Raw genomic sequence first — 6,190 nt, 5'->3', positions numbered from 1 at the left:
TTTCGGAACCAGATTGATTTTTAAGACTGGGCTGAAGATTCCTCATGCATGCCATATCACTAGAGCCAGCGTAAAAGGAACTGTACAGAAAAGAAGAAAAAGAAAAGAAAGCTATTAGGAATGATAATAAAAAGGAAACTGCTTTTTATTGGATGATGAAAGATAACAAGGTTTTGCACACTTCAAACCAACTGTAAGATAAACTTTGGGATTACAACCTTGAAATAACCCAAACAAACTGAAAGAAAATCAAAATAAACTACCAAGACTCCTTTCGAATTGGGAGAGGAGTGGCTTTCCAATTATTGAGCTTTGTTTCTGGCCCAACGAATTGAACTTCTGCGTTGCTACACCCTTCTCCGCTTTCCAACATATTCACATCACTAAACAATTTCTCGAACCTTTCAATTAATTCCTTCTCAGGATTGACCCGGGATTTAGGAATTGTTGTTATCGGGCAATTTTTAGTGCCGGTCTTGACAAAAGACTTTGATAGATGTGGTACTGGTTTTGGAAGAACCCATGCTTGGTGTTTCAACTTCCTGGCCCTTATTACGTCGTTGGCGGTGGGTATGAACCCTAAACCGAATGTTCCCCAGTTCTCGGGGAGAGATACTGGTTGTACAATTCCTTGCAGAGATAAGCCCAGACCTTTGCCGGGTATAAAGCCATTCTTTAACATTTCATAAGCTATCATGACTGATGCAGAGGATATCCTTGGATTCGGAAGGTATTTCCCTTCTCGAATTTTCTCTATCGACACTGTGTTTGTCACTTGGTATACCCATGGTCCCTGGTCATTTTCTGTTCCCTCGACCGGTACAATGGTACTGCTGTGAGCATTTAAACTTTCTTCTCCATACACGACTACTTCTTGATGATCCCATTCAAACTTGACAGCCTGATGTAGTGTTGACGGGACTGCTTTAGCAGCATGGATCCATGGTCGACCCAATAACAAGTTGTAAGAAACAGATATGTCCAACACTTGGAATTCCATTGTGAATTCAACTGGCCCTATAGTTAGTTCCAACACTATGTCGCCAAATGAATCTCTGCTTCCACCGTCAAATCCTCGTACGCAGATACTATTCTTCTGGATCCTCTCCTCTTTAATTTTTAATTTGTTTAAAGTGGAGAGAGGGCATATGTTTGCACTGGACCCATTGTCAACCAATACCCGGGTTACTACGGAGTTTTCACATTTCACGGTGAGGTAAAGAGCTTTGTTGTGCTCGGTACCTTCCACAGGTAATTCATCATCAGCAAATGTAATTCTGTTTGTCTCAAAGATTCTGTTGGCTATTTTGCCCAAATGATTTACAGAGATCTTTTCAGGAACATGAGCTTCATTCAGGATTTTCATCAATGCCAGACGGTGTTCCTCTGAATGGATCAGTAATGACAACAATGAAATTTGAGCGGGGGTCTTCTTTAATTGATCCACAACAGAATAATCATGGAGTTTCATTTTTCTTAAAAACTCCTCCGCCTCTTCTTCCGTCACAGCTCTCTTTGTTGGCATTGGATTGTTTTTAGTTTTTCTCAGCTCTTCGGGAGTAAAACATCTTCCCGAACGAGTCAAGCCTTGCACCTCACACACTTCTTCCTTGATTTCTTTGCCCTTGTACATTACAGTCACCCGTTCATAGTTCCATGGGATGGCCTTGTTGTTGATGATCGGCAGCTGGATTACAGGTGCAATAATAACCTGATCTGTACGGGCTCCTTCCACAAATATAATGGGTTTGTTAGCAACCCCTGGCACTACCACTTTCGGCCTTTCTTGTTTTGCGGCAACTTTGCTCGATGATGCCTCCTCGATTATCATAGATGGTCCACCACCATTCTTGTTATGCTTAGACACCGGCTTCTCCTCCATTAACTGCTTATCTGGCTTGGTTTCATGAGACTTGATCATCATGACAGTTTGTGACGGCTTCTTTGTCTCCCCATCAGCTTGTATGATTTCTATCATATTAGCCTCTTGATGGGCTGGCATTGGATTTCTATTGATATTTGGAGCTTCGGGGGTTTGAACCTCGATTTTATTAGTATCAATCAGCTCTTGTATTGCATTTTTCAAATGCCAACATTTCTCCGTATCATGGCCTGGTGCACCGGAGCAATATTCACAGCTAATGGTGTAATCCAGATTCTTTGGTGGAGGATTGGGTAATTTGGATTGTATTGGTCTCAGCATGTCTAACTGTCTCAGCCTGTGGAACAGACTAGTGTAAGACTCTCCCAATGGAGTGTAAGTTTTCTTTTTCTGTTCCCTTTCTCCCCTGAATGCTGGCCTAGGCCTGAAACTTGGTCCGGGATAGGCTCGTGGGTAAGTATTTGATGTGACAGGAGCACGCCAATTGGTGTGAACTGGTGGCTGATTGTATGCTTGAGCATGGTTAATGGAAAAATGAGGCTCTGAAGGGTGATAGTAGTGTTGGGATGAATCATGGTGGTAAGCTGATGGGCGAGGTCGTTGTTGATTATAGTAAAGCGGTGAACCTCTGGGTCCCGGCCAAATTCCTGAATCAACTACGGCTGCTTCCTCCCTCATCTTTCTTCCGATTCCTCCTACCCCGCCTTGGATAGCTTGAGTAGTTGCCTTAATTGCTGAATAGCTCATGATTTTATTTGTCTTGAGACCTTCTTCCACCATACCTCCCATCTTTACTACTTCGTTGAATGATTTTCCAACCGCTGAAACCAAGTGGGCATAGTAAGTTGGTTCCAAGGCTTGGAGGAAGTAGTCTACCATTTCGCTCTCCTTCATAGGAGGATCTACTCTTGCTGCCTGTTCTCTCCACCGAAAACCATACTCTCTGAAACTTTCATTGTGTTTCTTCTCAAATTTGGTCAAAGATAATCGATCTGGGATGATTTCCAGATTGTATTGGAAATGGTATGCGAATGCCTGTGCCAGGTCATCCCAGGTGTACCATCTTCCATGGTCCTGGCGTGTATACCACTCCAAAGCTGATCCGCTTAGACTTTGACTGAAGTATGCCATTAATAATTCATCCTTTCCCCCAGCTCCTCGCATCTTGCTACAGAAACCCCTTAAGTGGGCTACCGGGTCGCCGTGCCCGCTGTATAAGTCAAATTTGGGCATCTTGAAGCCAACTGGCAATTGTACATTGGGGAATAAGCATAAATCTTTGTATGCTACACTGACTTGCCCTCCTAATCCCCGCATGTCTCGGAACGATTGTTCTAGACTTTTGACCTTCCTGAACATCTCTTCTTGTTCAACATTTTTGACTGGCTTGTCAATTTTGGTTGGGAGATCAAACCGAGGAGTAGTTGAATTGATTTCGGAGGCTTTGAAGGTGGGCTCCGGGGGTAATATTGGTTGTCTTGGGCCTGAAATGTAGGCTCACTAGGAGATTTGTGAAATGTAGCAGGGGGAGGTGCTACGAAAACAGGAGTCATAGGTGGAGGAAGGTACGGAACTGGTTTTGGAGGTGGAGACTGTGGTGTCTGAGAGGTGGTGCCTCGGTAGTGCTGATAAATGGGGAAACTTGGGGATAATTCAGTGGTGATATTATCCTGAGTTTGGGTCATTGATGGAGCAGGGTTATTTGGGTAAGATGGGGGTAACTGTCCTGTAGACCAAGCTTGGTACATCTCAGCCATTTGCTGCTTGAGCTTAAACATCTCTTCTTTCATTTTCCCGACATCCATCTCTTCTATCTCCATACCTGTGTCAACATCTGGGATAGACATACTTTCGGGTATCGGTCCTTTTGATCTTGTGTGATAGTGATAATATGCCAGTATACTCTTTAGAGAAACTAACTGCTTGAATTCTGAAAATAGAACAAACTTGTTAGTTTTGAGAGTTTAACACATATATAATCACACATTGAGATGCAATGCTCCTAGACAAATAATCCCTTTCTTTTATGCATTTGCTCGGCTGCTTGTGTCGTCCCAGCCTTCTTGAAATTTTTATTGTTATTCAATTTTATTTATTATATATATCTTTTATCGCGGTGGTCGAATCTTAGAGATTGCCTACGTATCATGCCTCACATGAATCAGACCTTGCGTAGTTCGGACCAAAGGCAATCACTTTTATTCATTACACAAAGATGGAATTACATTTGAAAACTTTAAGAAAATGGCTTGAAAACACACACACTTAAATCAAAATAAAGATACAATTCTTAACATCTCACAATGTGCCCCACTTTCCACTTTTGTTGTCAAATATTGGGTTATCTGCTCAATGTGGTGCTTGACCCGGATGGCCTCCCAGCGTTCGATACATCCTTTCCAACTCTATTGCTAGATGACGAGCAAAAGTGGGCGCATGCTCTGTAAACGCTTCATAATCCATTCCTTGGCAGTTTACATAACTTTGAGATGTGAAGACTGCCAGGTCGTGGATTTGTGCCCTGAAACCTTGGAGACGTTGGTCTTGGTCTTGCAATTGCTGCTGACGAGTGGTGGCTATATCTCTGACACGGTTCTCACGATCTAGAGCTGATTCTAACAAAGCTCGGAGTCTGGCCTGCTCTAATCTTGCTTGCGCTCTTTCCCTGTCGAGGTCTGCTTGTTGGTGTTCTCTGTTGCATCTTCTTGCCTCTTCTAGTTGTGCACGAAGCTGGTCTTCTGATCGCATCCAATAGTCTTTTTCCTTATTGAATTGTGCCTTGTCTTTTTCGGACTGCCTATCTTGGCGTTCCTTGTTAGATCTGGCTTCTTCGTTTAATTGTTGGATCTTTTCTTTTGCTTTGCTCAATGCCCTTTCATTTTCCGCAAGAATGAAATCATAATCTTGCATTCTTTCAAAGAGATTGGCGATGGTTTTTTGATCCTTCCAGCTCCTCTTTGGCGTTTCAGAAATCCTTTTCATTTTTTGGAATCGAGCATGAAGATTTTCATTCTCACAAGATAGACTCTTTTTCTCGCCTTCGGCTTCTTGTTCTTGCAAATCTTTCTCCAAACTGAGGCTTCTTAGATTTTCTTTTAGGGCATGGATAGTTGCTTTGTACCCTTTTTCTTTTTCTCCCCAGATCAACCGCTCTTGGATTTTATCATTGAAGTTTTGAACATGGGGTCTTTTTGTTGGCCTTTTTAGCTCAGGTTCTGGTACATCATCCACGCGAGACCGTTTTTCGAACCACCTTGCATATCCAGGATTCATCTCACCCTTTGTAGTGTCTGGGACTTGAGTATCACTTTTCAAGTATCGACATCCATTCCACATCTGCTGAAGTAGAGCTTCGGGAATAGTGGCTTCTGGGTGTAATTCGATTACTTGCATACTCAAATCTTCATCATCAGGAACTATTTGATATCTCCCTAGTTGCCTTAAGACTCTTAGTGGTGCATATGGCTGAATGCTTCTTAATCCCAATAGTAGTAGATAACTATTTGAGGTTGACATATGTATTACTTCCCTCATCGGGAGCCATCCCAGAGTCCATTCAATTTGATTTGCCGTTAAAGCCTTTAGATGAGATACCCATGCTTCTATCCCTTCTGGAGCTTGATAATTTTTTGTTCTTTCCTCATAGCTCTCGATGCAATTATCATTTTTTGACCCATATTGTATGATCTTGGGCTGTTGTTGGAGATGCTCCATCACCCACATTTGCAACAAAATTTTGCATCCTTCGAAGACCGTTGCTCCTGATTTACATAAAGTCAGAGCCCGATAAATATCTGATAGAATGATGGGGACAAGGGTGTGATTTTCTTTGGTGGTAAGGATTTGCACAACTTTTGCGGTGCGAATATCAATTGTTCGCTCTTTATTTGGGAAGACCATGACTCCTAGAAAAGCCACCATGAAAGCAAATCGACGGTGAATCTGCCAAGTGTCTTTGTTTTGCTTATTAGTAAGGCCTTTTTCATGAATTTCAAACCCATCTGACTTTCCGAACCTTGAATACAAAAAGTTGAAGGAACAACATCCATTGATGACATTGCTTTTCCTGATTTGACTGCTGATGTTCAAAAGACCGAAGAATCGATGTACTGAAGGAGCCTTTGTGAATATCAAGCTTTGATTTCTTAAACTTCCGTCAAAACCAGTATATCCAGCTATCTCCTCTAATGTAGGAGTAAGCTCGAAGTCAGAGAAATGAAAAACATTGTGAACAGGATCCCAGAAAGTTACTAACGCTGCAATCAGATCATCACGGGGTTTAACTTTCATAATGTCCGTGAGATTTCC

This window comes from Nicotiana sylvestris, chromosome 7, assembly GCF_000393655.2.
Source record: "Nicotiana sylvestris chromosome 7, ASM39365v2, whole genome shotgun sequence".
Taxonomy (NCBI): domain Eukaryota; kingdom Viridiplantae; phylum Streptophyta; class Magnoliopsida; order Solanales; family Solanaceae; genus Nicotiana; species Nicotiana sylvestris.
This window is presented reverse-complemented; position numbering follows the sequence as displayed.